Here is a 13,477-nt window from a genome sequence, read left to right as displayed (position 1 = left end):
GGAGGTCAGCTGTCACCAACAGCTTACACTCCCCTCTTGCCGGCCAGCGGTCCTTTGCCGCTGATTTCGGCGAATTAACCCCTTAAATTCGGCGATCGGGTGCAATCGCCGAATTTTGGGGGTTTCTAACATATCGGCAGACCCCGGTCCGAAATCGCGGGGTTTGCCGATAGTTACTATGGCAAACGGAAGCCAAACAATGGCTTCCGGGTCTGCCATGGACGGTAGCCCATCAGGACCAACCTTCGGCTGGTCCTGATAGGCTTCCTGTCAGAGTGACAGGAAGTCACTGTGTCGTTCCCGATGGCACACTGTCGGCGACAGTGTGCATCGGGAACTTGGAGATCAGCTGTCCCCGACAGCTGACACTCGAGTGTTGCCGATCAGCGGCTCATCGCCGCTGATTTCGGCAATTAACCCGTTACATGCGGGGCTCGATTGCGATCTCCGCATGTAGCGGGTTTGTAGCGCATCAGCAGCCCCCATGCAATCGTGGGGGCTTCTGATGCTTGTGATGGCACCCAGGGGCAAACAAAATAAACGGAAAACTGTCAGCATCGCTATTTTTTGGTCACCACCCCTCCCAAGATATAGAATAAAAAGTGATCAAAAGGTTGCATTTACCCCAAAATGGTACCAATAAAGACTACAACCCGTCCCGCAAAAAACAAGACCTCCCACAGCTTTTTTGACGAAAAAATAAAAAAGTTACGGCTCAGAATAGCGTGTCTCAGAAAATAAATTCTTTTATAGAAACGTAATTTTATTGTGCAAACGCTGCAAAACGTAAAAAAAACTATACACATGTGGTATCGGCGTAATCGTACCGACCGGCAGAATAAATTAAAACGTAATTTATTTCGCACGGTGAACGCTATAATAAACAAAAAATTTAAAGCGCCAAATTCGCTGTTTTTTGGTCACCTTAGCTCTAAAAAAGATCCTGAGGGGCCAAAATGCTCACTATACCCCTATAAAAATTCCTTCCTGGTTACACATCCCCTTGAGGAAGCTTTTCGAAGTGAAACGCGCATCGGGGTATACGGCGGAGCAGACACTCTTTCACTTTCTGTCTTACACATGGGTAAGTCCCCTGATCTGACCATTTAAACCCTATGCTATGCATTGTCTTTGACTTTAACTGTGGGGTGGTCCATACAGTGTTGGATATTGCTTGCCCATATATTATTGTGTTTAGCAGCTTGTGAGTGCGGTCTCCATAACTTTCTAGAGTCATACTTTTTGTATTATTTTTAATGTATATGTTGTCTGTCCAAATAAAATGTATAACTTTTTATATAGTGATACATTGGCGTCAAAAGCTCCTTTGTCTTTTTGTGCTATAACTATCTGTGTATGGAGCTGCCTAGATGATTTTTTGGGGGGACAGTGGTGCTTTAAAGCAGTCTCCAACCATTAACACAACTCTGTTTGGAGTCTATATATTCATTCAGAATAGCGTGTCTCAGAAAATAAATTATTTTATAGAAACGTAATTTTATTGTGCAAACGCTGCAAAATGTAAAAAAAACTATACACATATGGTATCGGCGTAATCGTACCAACCGACAGAATAAATTAAAACGTAATTTATTTCGCACGGTGAACGCTATAATAAATAAAAAATTTAAAGCGCCAAAATCGCTGTTTTTTGGTCACCTTAGCTCTAAAAAAGATCCTGAGGGGCCAAAATGCTCACTATACCCCTATAAAAATTCCTTGAGGGGGTGTAGATTCCAAAATAGGGTCACTTTTGGGGGGTTTCCACTGTTTTGGTCCCTCCGGGGCGTTGCAAACCCGACACGGCACTGAAAACCAATCCAGCAAAATCTGCGCTCCAAAATCCAAAAGGGCCTCGTTCCCTCCTGAGCCCTGCTGTGGGTCCAAACATCAGTTTACGACCACATATGGGGTATTGCCGTAATCGGGAGAAATTGCTTTACAGATGTTGGGCGGCTTTTTCTGCTTTTTTCCTTGTAAAAATTAAAAAATTCTATGTTTCCACAGAAAAATAGGTGATTTTCACCTTCACAAACTAATTCCACTAGATTCTGCAAAAAAACTGTGGGGTCAAAATGCTAAGTATACGCCTAGAAAAATGCCTTGAGGGGTGTAGTTTCCAAAATGGGGTCACTTTTTGGGGGTTTCGACTGTTTAGGTACCACAAGACCTCCTCAAACCTGACATGGTGCCAAAAATATATTCCTAAAAAAAGGAGGCCCCAAAATCCTCTAGGTGCTCCTTTGCTTCTGCGGCCTGTGTTTCAGTCCATTAGGACACTAGGCCCACATGTTGGTTATTTCTAAAATCTGCAGAATCTGGGCAATAAATATTGAGTTGCGTTTCTCTGGTAAAACCTTCTGTGTTACAGATTTTTTTTTATTACAAATTAACTTTGCCTTAATTCCTGTGAAACGCCTAAAGGGTTAAAATACTTTCTGAATGTGGTTTTGAATACCTTGAGGGGTGCAGTTTTCAAAATGGGGTGATTTATGGGGTCTATCTAATATATAAGGCCCTCAAAGCCACTTCAGAACTGAACTGGTCTGTGAAAAAATGGCCTATTGAAATTTTATTGAAAATATGAGAAATTGCTGCTAAAGTTCTAAGCCTTGTAACGTCCTAGAAAAATAAAAGTACGTGAAAAAAAATGATGCAAACATAAAGTAGACATATGGGGATGTTAACTAGTAACTATTTTGTGTGGTATTACTATCTGTTTTACAAGCAAATACATTTAAATTTAGAAAAATGCAAATTTGTGCAAATTTTTGCTAAAATTTGAAGTTTTTCACAAATAAATATTGAATTTATCGACCAAATTTTTTCACTAACCTAAAGTACAATATGTCACGAGAAAACAATCTCAGAATCGCTTGGATAGGTAAAAGCGTTCCGGAGTTATTACCACATAAAGTGACACATGTCAGATTTTAAAAAATCATCTGTGTCCACAAGGCCAAAACAGGCTGTGTCCTAAAGGGGTTAAAGTGGACGAGGCTATTCAAAAGTGTGGCATGGGGCCCAGCACAATGTAGTTACACCCCTGTGTGTAAATATTATTCTAGTTCTATATGTAACCCATTTATTCATTTTACACTTACCTTTGCAGTCTTCTCTTCTCTTCAGCAGGGGGGCACCAAGCTCACAAGCGCTTACCACACACTGAGGCTGAGCCGCTCCCTCTGCCCTATCCAGACACAGCAGTTGGTGTCACTGGGATTGCTCTTCACTGCTTTGGACCTTTAGCAATAATAAAAATTATTAAGTGAATAAATAAATATATATAAACATTGTAAAGAGCTTCGTCATTAGTTCTAAAGAGTTTTAAACGTTAGGGTTAACGCTTATGACGTTGAGCGTGACGTCAAGATGTGCTAGATTTCAGCATGAGACTGCTGAGCAACTTAAATACACCCCAGCTAGACGCACACTGGAGCTGCTGCTTACTGGTTAAAAAGCAACCATTCAGTCCAAAAAAAAAACTAATTAAAAACTGAAAAATTATTGTTAACCTACCTGATGGCCTGACTTTCTTGCTTCCCGCTCCGTTCCCTCGTTCTGGTCCCAGTTGTCCGGGATCCAAGATAGCTGCTACTGTCTCAGACTTGTATGTGGAGAGCGTTGCCTGCCAGTCTGAGGCATGCCCCGACCTCCCTCACTGCGCTCAGAAGGACAAGCACCGATGATGTCATCGCTGTGTCCATCTCTTCTGACACTTCTCCTGCTGGGTTCTTGACAGGGGCTCCGGCTGCAGCAACATCCTCACTGACAGCGCGTCAGTGGAGGACGGAGGAAGACAGCGCCAGGGTTGTCAAGAATTATCTTCTGTATGTAAGTATATCACATTGTATGCTGGTAACGGTCTTATATGTTTTATTGTCTGTGTTTTTTTTTTACAGGTTTCAGTATCTGTTCACATCTCATCCACTCTGCTGCTACTGTTATACGCTGCAGATTTTCTGCAATGAAATGTGTTGCATAAAATCTGCAGCGTTCATGCCTAGTGTATTCCTACCCTAACAATAAGGCCCAGTTCACAGAGTTTTTTGGCCTTGAAATCGACTCGGACAATGCGTCAGAATCAGCGCCAAAAAACGTCCAAAACCGCCTTCCATTGAATTCATCTGAAATCAATGGGAGCCAGTTGCGGAAAAAATAAAACGCAGCACGTCCTTTCTTGCCGCGGTTCCGCCTCTGACCTCCCATCGAAATCAATGGTAGGCACAAAATGCATTTTTCGCTGCGCTTTCTGTCTGCGGTCCTCAATCGCCGAGGGCAAAAAACGCAGCAAAAAACGCGGCAAGATTGTGTCGGCAGGTCAAAATCTGCCTCAAAATTCTTTAAGGAATTTTGAGGCTGATTTTTTCTGCCTGCAAAATACTCTTTGTGAACAGGGCCATACATGATCAGCACTTTCAGACACTTTACTCAGTGTGTCAGAAGAGCTGCTGGCTCCCACTCCAGTCCTCGTTGTCAGGCGATGTCTTCCAGGTCCAGTCCTTCACATCCAGGCTCCAGAAAATGTCGGGCATCGGAGAACGCCTGCCGCCGCGCTGCAACTTGACTCCTCCCCCTCTCCTTACGCAGCTACGCTCTGGAAGAGGAGAAGGCCCAGGTGAGTCGTGTGTGCGCCGGTGCGCGTGGTTGCACGTGTCTTCTCGCGGGAGTGCGCAACCGTCCGTGGGTGGGTCTGGGTATTATTAGTACACAGGCTAATGTACTAGTGTATTGATGCAGTATGCGTGCCGTATATTATACTTAAAAGTTAACTGAATTTTTGTTTTTTAAAGTAATGTTAAACTAAATAAATTGATAAAAAACCTCACAAATGCAAATTTTTTATAATAACCTTATTAAATATAAGTCTTAAAACATTAAATAATTTACACATATTTGGTATCTTCACAACCATAACAAACTGGAAAATAACTGCATAGCTTTATTTATGATGATCGATGTATTCTGTAAAAAAAAAAAAAGAAATGAAAACTGCAGCGAAATTGTTTTTTATTCTGAAGTTTTGGCAAAATAAAAACCGCCATGATGAATTGAGAGTGAACGCGAAACAGCCGTCGCCGCTGAAGTGTAGAATCCTCTCTGCCTAAAGTTTTTGATGTACATGGAGAATATTTGTCAATAAAAGGTTCTCTTTAATTTTTTTAAACTGTTTGGACGGTATTTTTCCGCTGAGCGCACCGCACTGCAAGTCCCAGTTGTTGAAATAATCTCCTAATGATTCACGTGGAGGTGAGCAGTGCCAAACCTGTTCTTTCTACATAATCAAACGCTGAAGTATATGTACGAAGAAATGGAACCTACATATAGTACAACCCATCCTGCAAAAAACAAAGCATCATACAGTTATATTGAACAAAATATATGGAATGCAAGGAGGAAAAAAAATTGTTCTAGTCCTCAAGGGGTTAAGTAGGCCACCGGACCTGATGGACATTGCTGGAGTGTAGAGTGGTGAGTCTGGCTGCATAGCAAGCAGACGTGGGCACCAGCTGGAGGGAAGAGTGAACAGGGTTGGACTGGCCCAACAGAGAACCAAATGCAAAACCTATAACAGGGCCCCCACCTACAATATATAATTTATTATACTGGTGTCTTCTTATGCTGCTGAGGGGCTTTTGGGCCCCCTCAGGCGCCAGGGTCCGGGCGAGACTGCTACTTCTACACCCTTATAGCTATGCCCCTGAGGGTGGGCCCTCAGAAACATCTCCTCTGGTGGGCCCAAGGAACCCCAGTCCAGCGGCGAACAACGATTGAAAGGGTATAGGTGAGTTACATACATAGAACACAGAAACAACGGGTCCTCTACTTTTCTGATGGTTCCTTGCTCTGTGTAATAGAAGGGGCTCCCAATTAGGGGACTCTTGTGTATTACCTCTATAGGCCCTAACAGAATATATGGAGAAGACCAGCAGGAATATTGATTTGTAGCTTCCTCCGAATATATTTATTAGGAAGAGCTATAAGAGCGGCTCCTCTTCTTGTGGACTCGAGCCATCCATGTATGTTATGGACAGTCGTGACTGTCCGTGGCTTCCCCCGGCAAAAAAAAATAGTTTGCTGAGGGTGCTGGGAGTCAGAGCCACGACGATTAGCTGATTGCCGCCGCGGGTCCTTTCGGGAAGAGGTAGTCACTGATGAGTTTACACCTTTAACAATAAATATTAGTGGAGGTACAATTTTTGTCCTTTATAAAATATCACATAAATAAGAACAAATATTTTTTTATTATATTTTATTTAATTCTTATCTCCATATCTGCGTTAAAAACAGTCAATTACCTATAAAGTCATATTCTCCCTGTAAATAAAGGTTTACCTTTCAAATGTTAATTTTTAATTTGCTTCAGTAAGACCAACTTTTATCTTTTTTCATTTTATCATTTTAATCCTAGGACCTTTAATTCCTAACAGATACATATTTGTGAGATAAAGAAGAATGAGCGGAGTCGCGGCCATTATTCGCATCCATTACAAGCTCAGCAAGCTGTAATTGCTCTGGTGCTTCTTATTTCACAACTTCCAATAAGAAGTCTACAAAGCAAACAGGAATCAAAGCACTCGGAGCTAATTCTCATATAATTATGCAACAGTGAATACTTGATAACGGTGCTGGACAACAAATGGAAATCAAAAGAGGCTCAGACTGCAAGGAAGACTTCGGTTTTTGGTGTTACATTATTCAAAAGTAGCAGACAATAGAATTACCCTCTGTACAATGTAATTCAGTTGGAGGAATATGATCACAAATACCTGGAAAAACAAATCCACAAGCTCAGTAGTTCTTAACCCCTTAGTGACCAGCCTATTTTAGGCCCTAATGACCAAGCTATTTTTTATTTTATTTTTTCGTATTCAAAGAGCTTTTTTAACTTTTTTATTTTTCCGTCGACATAGCTGTATGAGGACTTGTTTTTTGCGGGATTAGTTTTACTTTTTAATGGCACCATTTTGGGGTACAAATAATTTTTTGATTAACTTTTATTAACTTTTTTGGGGGGGGAATAGAAAAAACCCCTGAAATTCCGCCATTTTTTTATGCGTTTTAAATTCACGCCGTTCACTGTGCGGCGTAAATAACAAGTTACCTTTATTTTTTGGGTCAGTACGATTACAGTGATACCACATACGTAGAGGTTTTTTATGTTTTACTACTTTTCACAATAAGAACTCCTGAACTAAAATTATTTGCTTTTTGCATCATCTCTTTCCAAGAGCCGTAATTTTTTCACTTTTCCTTCAATGTAATGATATGAGGATAATGATAGACGTAGTAATGATAATGATAGACGTAGTTTTGATTGGTACTGTTTTGGGGTACATGGGACTTATTGACTAACTTTTATTATGACTTTTTGGGAGGGCAATGGAAAAAAATAGCAATTTCGCCATAGATTTGTGTGTTTTTGTTTTTTTACGGTGTTCACCTTGCTGTTTAAATAACATATTAACTTTATTGTTTCGGTCATTACAGTCGCGGCGATACCATATATGTGTACTTTTTATTTATTTTTTGCACTTTTACTAAATAAAACCACTTTTTATGGAAAAGAAATGGTTTTATTTTATTTTTTACTATAATTTTTATTAATTTTTATGTCACATTTATTACTTATTTTATTAGTCCCACTAGGGGACTTTACTGTGCGATCTTTCGTGTGACTTTACTGTGCTCCCTCCCTCTGTAGACCAGTTAAATGCCACGGTCGCTATTGACGGCGGCATTTAGCGGGTTAAACTGCCAGGATCTAAGTAAACTTCTATCGTGGCCATTGGTGCAGGAGCCCGGCTGTCATCAGACAGCCGATCCCCAGCTCCAGCACACCCATGCAGGACTTAGACTGGGCCACCGTGAAAAGGCATATGAGGTGGTCACTAAGGGGGCCGTTCACATATGTCCGCTGTCCGCTTCAGTTTACCTCCGGCATATTGCAGTACAGCCGGAGGCAAACTGATGCTAGAATGGATCCCATAGCTTTCTATGGGATCTGTTCTGGCACGGGGGACATCAGATGTGGCGCCGGACCTCCCTGGGAGCCGGATACAAAAATGTTACCTGCAGCGTTTCTGGGTCCGGCTCCTAGGAAGGTCTGGCGCTGTGTCCTACCTTAGTACATTGTAGCCATATGAATGCCGGGTGTTGCCACATCCTGACTACCTCCCAACCGTCCTGGATTCAGCGGGACAGTCCCTGATTCCAGGCGGTGTCCCACTGTCCCAGGCGGCCGGGGGTATGTCCCGCTGGCAACAGTTGAACTAATACGGAAGCAGGGAACCATCAGCAGAGGGAGCTCCTTTGCTCGCCGAGGATTCCCCCAGCATAGCCCTATTTTAAGCTCTGTGCTCGGGGAAGCACTTGACGTCACTGTCCATATATGAACAGTGACGTCAGTGGCTACTGATTGAGAGGAATCCCCGTTGCTGATGATCCAGCCGGGATTCCGCTACTAGAGGAAAACCCCTGAGGTCACCTGTCCATATATGGACATCTATGTCAGGGACTCCTCCTGGAGCAGAATCTCTGGCCAAAGTCGGCAATGGGGATTCCGCTCAAGGAGTAGCCACTGACATCATTGTACAGTGGTGTCAGGGAGTCCTCCTTGAGGGAATCCATAGCCACAGCGTCGGCAATGCTGTGGCCGGGGATTCCATTCAGGGAGTAACCCCTGAGGTCACTGTCCTTATATGAACAGTGGCATCAGCTGCTCCTACTGGAGGGAATCCCCGGCCACAGCATCGGCTGGGGTTTCCATTCAGGGAGTAACCCCTGACATCACTGTCCAGTGCTGTGGCCGAGGGTTCCTCTGCTAGAGGGAGCTTCAGTGGCGCTATCTACAGGGGAAGCTGGTGCTATAAACAGTGGGGCTGGCGCTATCTAGAGGGGGGCACGGTGTGGCACAATCTACAGGAGATGCTGTGTGGCGCCATCTACAGTGGGCGATGTGTGGCACTATCTACAGGGGGCTGTGTGACAAATCTACAGGGGATACTGTGACATTATACACAGAGGGCACTGCGGGATTATCTATAGGGGGTGTGTGTCACTATCTACAGGGGAAGGGGGTAGCGCTATATACAGTGAGGGTGGCGTTATCTACAGGGGGCGCTGTGTGGCACAATCTACAGTTGGCGCTGTGTGGTGCCATCTACAGTGGGCACTGTGTGGCGCTATCTACAGGGGGCTGTGTGACATTATCTACAGGAGGTACTGTGGCATTATATACAAAGGGCACTGCGGCATTATCTACGGAAGGCACTGTTTTAATACCAACACATGAAATTCATGTGAGATCTGTGAGAAATGAGAGGGGACACGTTATTACAATATGAAATATTACTGTTTATATAGCGGCAGCACGGTGACGTGACATTAGCACTCCGGACGGATTTGGGGAGACAGCTGCTCTTTATACTTATACTTATTGTCACGTTGGGTATGTGGACCAACTGGGCCGTACCGCCTTGACGGTGTGGCAGCTGGCCAAAAGGACACAGGTCACAGTCTATAGTACGTATAGTGTACCTGTGGTAGCTCAGACAGTAGCAAGACAGGCTCGGCTGCGACTGAGCAGCAGGCAGGCGCCAGGCGTGGAACACAGCACAGCATGACTTCAGCTCAACACGGCACTTGACCAGGATAGCGTGGGATACAGGTTACAGGTAGCAGGAATGGGAAACACTGGGAACTGGAAAACACTTAGGAGACCATTTGCATAGACATACTAGGATAACCACAACAAGGCTCAGGCAAGATAGGAAGGGGCAGAGCCCTTCTTATAGTCCAGGGTGCTGGAAGCAATCAGCTCAATCTCAAACCAGTGTGCACTCCAAGGCTGACTGAGCTCGTGTGTGCACCCTGGTGGTCACTGTGGAACAGGACGGCCGCATGTGCATACATCTCCGGAGAGAAGGGCGTCGACACGATGGAAGGAGTTCTTGGTCAGTGACCACAGATGTTACAGTATCCCCCTCTTACGCCCCCTCCTCTTGGGACCAGAACGAGAGAGAAACTTCTTAATGAGGGTAGGAGCGTTGAGATTCTCTTCTGGCTCCCAGGACCTCTCTTCTGGACCAAACTCCCTCCAATCTACTAAATAAAAGCTTCTTCCTCTTACTATTTTTGGTTTCCAGGATCTTAAAGACTTTGGTTTCCAGAGTCTTAAAGTAGCGGTTCAGGACCACAGGTTTCAGGAGTGAAACGTGAAAGGAGTTGGGGATCCGTAGGGTAGGAGGCAGCCAAAGCTTGTAGGAGACCGGGTTAATTTGTTGCAAGATCTCGAAGGGTCCGAGGAATCTGGGAGCAAACTTGTAAGATGGCACCATCAGCCGGATATTTCTGGAGGACAGCCAGACCTTGGTACCTGGAGAAAACTGGGGAGGTTCTCTTCTCCTTGTATCTGCCTTATGTTTCATGCGGTCCACTGCCAGCAGAATAGAGGATCGGGTCTGCTGCCAGATCCGCAGGAAGTCCCTAAAAGCAGAATCCGCTGCGGGCACTTCGGACATAACGGACACCGGAAGAGGGAGACGTGGGTGTTGGCTGTAAACTATTAAGAATGGTGTATTACTTGTGGACTCGCTAGTATGATTATTATACGAGAACTCGACCCAAGGAAGAAGCTGCACCCAGTCATCATGCTGCTTGGAGATGAAGTGTTGTAGGTAGTTCTCCATGATTTGGTTGGTCCTCTCGACTTGACCGTTGGACTGAGGATGGTAGGCTGAGGAAAAGTCCAACTTCACACAGAGGAGTCCGCAGAGGGTACTCCAGAACTTCGAGGTGAACTGAACCCTCTGATCAGACACAATATGCCTAGGCAAGCCGTGCAGGCGGAAGATGTGTTGGATGAAGAAGGTGCCCAGTGGAGATGCAGAAGGTAGACCGGTCAGCAGAACGATGTGAGCCATCTTCGAAAATCAGTCCACCACCAACCAGACCACACAGCATCCCGCAGAGGGAGGCAGGTTCGGGACAAAGTCCATAGCAATATGTTGCCAGGGGGCATCAGGCACAGGCAGCGGCTGGAGCAGGCCCGCCGGTTTGGAGTGGGCAACCTTATTTGCTGCGCACACCGTGCAGGAGGAGACAAACTTCGTGATGTCTTTGGGCAGCGTGGGCCACCAGAACTGACGAGCGATCAAGTCTCGGGTCTTACGGACACCTGTGTGACCTGCCAGTTTGGAACTGTGTCCCCAGCGGAGGATTCTTCTTCTGTCTGCCAGATGCACAAAAGTCCTCCTCGGGGGAATGTCTCTAACTTGCAGAGGGTTGACAGGGATGATGCAGGACAGATTAATAATATTCTGTAGAGACTCCATAGTGTCCTCTGTCTCTAACGACCTGGACAAGGCATCGGCCCTCACATTCTTGTCGGCCGGATGGTAGTGGAGCTCAGACTGGAACCGGGCTAGGGAGTCCTCCCTCCCGTCGAGCTTCTTGGAACCGTTCTCGGATCCTTATATCAATCCGGGCGGTCAGAAGGATGAGGTCATTCAGGGTAGACGGTAGATCAGGGTGGCAAGCTTGTCCTTAATCCTATTAGACAGTCCCTGCCAGAATGTAGCCACCAGGGCCTCATTGTTTCACAACAGTTCTCCTGCCAGGGTGCGGAAGTGGATGGCGTACTCTCCCACAAAGGTGTCTCCCTGGCACAGGTTCAGCAAGGAGGCGGCTGCAGATGAGGCTCCTCAAACACCGTGCGAAATGTCCGTAGGAACCCATGGAAGTCACGGGTCTCAGGTCTTTGTCTCTCCCAGATAGGGTTCGCCTATGCAAGGGCCCTGCCAGTAAGGAGAGAAACGATGAAAGTGACCCTTGCGCCATCAGACGAGAATGCTCTTGTATACAGGCTAAGGTGGATCTGGCACTGGTTCAAAAATCCACGGCAGGTCCTCGCGTCTCCATCATAGCAGTCGGGAAGCGGCAAAGAAAATTAGGGATCAGCACTGCCAGGAGGTGTAGTTGGAGGATCAGTACTGCCAGGAGGTGTAGTAAGAGGAACGGCAGCTTGCGTAACCAGCGGACGTGCAATACTGTTCAATGCCTGGAGGAGTTGGTCCTGTTGAGACCGGAGGTCTAGCATATCCGCCCGCATCTCCTGTGACGTCGTCATTGTCTTGGATTGACCATTGGGGTCCATGGCCTGAGCCTACTGTCACGTTGGGTATGTGGACTCACTGGGCCATATCGCCTTGACGGTATGGCAGCTGGCCAACAGAACACAGGTCACAGTCTATAGTTCGTAGCAAGATAGGCTCGGCTGCGACTAGGCAGCAGGCAGGCACCAGGCATGGAACACAGCACAGCACGACTTCAGCTCAACACGGCACTTGACCAGGATAGCGCGGGATACAGGTTACAGGTAGCAGAAACGGGAAACACTGGGAACTGGAAAACACTTAGGAGACCATTTTCATAGACATACTAGGATAATGACAACAAGGCTCAGGCAAGATAGGAAGGGGCAGAGCCCTCCATATAGTCCAGGGTGCTCTGGAAGCAATCAGCTCAATCTGACACCAGTGTGCGCTCCAAGGCTGACTGAGCTCGCGAGTGCACCCTGGTGGTCACTGTTGAACAGGACGGCCACATGTGCAGACATCTCGGGAGAGAAGGGCGTCGGCCGGATGGAAGGAGTTCGTGGTCAGCGACCACAGACGTTACACTTAGGCCTCATTTACACGAGCGTGTGCGTTTTGCACACGCAAAAAAAAGCTGTGTTTTGCATGCGCAAAAGGCACTTGACAGCTCCGTGTGTCATCAGTGTATGATGCGCGGCTGCGTGATTTTCGCGCAGCCGCCATCATAGAGATGAGGCTAGTCGACGTCAGTCACTGTCCAGGGTGCTGAAAGAGTTAACTGATCGGCAGTAACTCTTTAAGCACCCTCGACAGTGAATTCCGATCACAATATACAGCAACCTGTGAATAAAAAAAAGACGTTCATACTTACCAAGAACTTCCTGCTTCCTCCAGTCCGGTCTCCCGGCCGTTGCCTTGGTGACGCGTCCCTCTCTTGACATCCGGCCCCACCTCCCTGGATGACGCAGCAGTCCATGTGACCGCTGCAGCCTGTGATTGGCTGCAGCCTGTGATTGGCTGCAGCTGTCACTTGGACTGAATTGTCATCCCGGGAGGTCAGACTGGAGGAAGAAGCCGGGAGTTATCGGTAAGTCAGAACTTCTTTTTTTTTTTATACGTTCATGTATATTGTGATCGGAAGTCACTGTCCAGAGTGCTGAAACAGTTTAACTCTTTCAGCACCCTGGACAGTGACTGTCTCCTGACGTCGCGTACCGCAAAATTTTTTGCCGGGTTCGGTCAAAACGAGTTCGGCCGAACCCGGTGAAGTTCGGTTTCACTCATCTCTAATGACACTCCGTTTGGATGTTTGTAAACAGAAAAGCACGTGGTGCTTTTCTGTTTACATTCAGAGATTGACGGCTCTTGCGCGAATCACG

General features: G+C 46.0%; 1 long non-coding RNA gene across 1 annotated transcript in view; it reads right to left on the bottom strand.

Annotated features, from left to right (window-relative positions):
- The window catches only part of LOC142740516 (uncharacterized), a 127,198-nt gene extending 123,580 nt beyond the window's left edge, over positions 1-3,618 (bottom strand). Inside the window, exons 1-2 of the long non-coding RNA XR_012880750.1 lie at positions 3,520-3,618; positions 3,105-3,243 (exon numbers count right to left, since the gene is read on the bottom strand). This is a non-coding gene — a long non-coding RNA (uncharacterized LOC142740516). The remainder of the gene's footprint in view (positions 1-3,104; positions 3,244-3,519) is intronic.
- Between the last annotated feature and the right edge of the window lie 9,859 nt (positions 3,619-13,477).

The sequence above is a fragment of the Rhinoderma darwinii genome, chromosome 2 (assembly GCF_050947455.1).
Source record: "Rhinoderma darwinii isolate aRhiDar2 chromosome 2, aRhiDar2.hap1, whole genome shotgun sequence".
NCBI classification, from domain to species: Eukaryota; Metazoa; Chordata; class Amphibia; order Anura; family Rhinodermatidae; genus Rhinoderma; species Rhinoderma darwinii.
The sequence above is the reverse complement of the archived record's forward strand: the minus strand, read 5'-3'. Positions and strand labels throughout refer to the sequence as shown.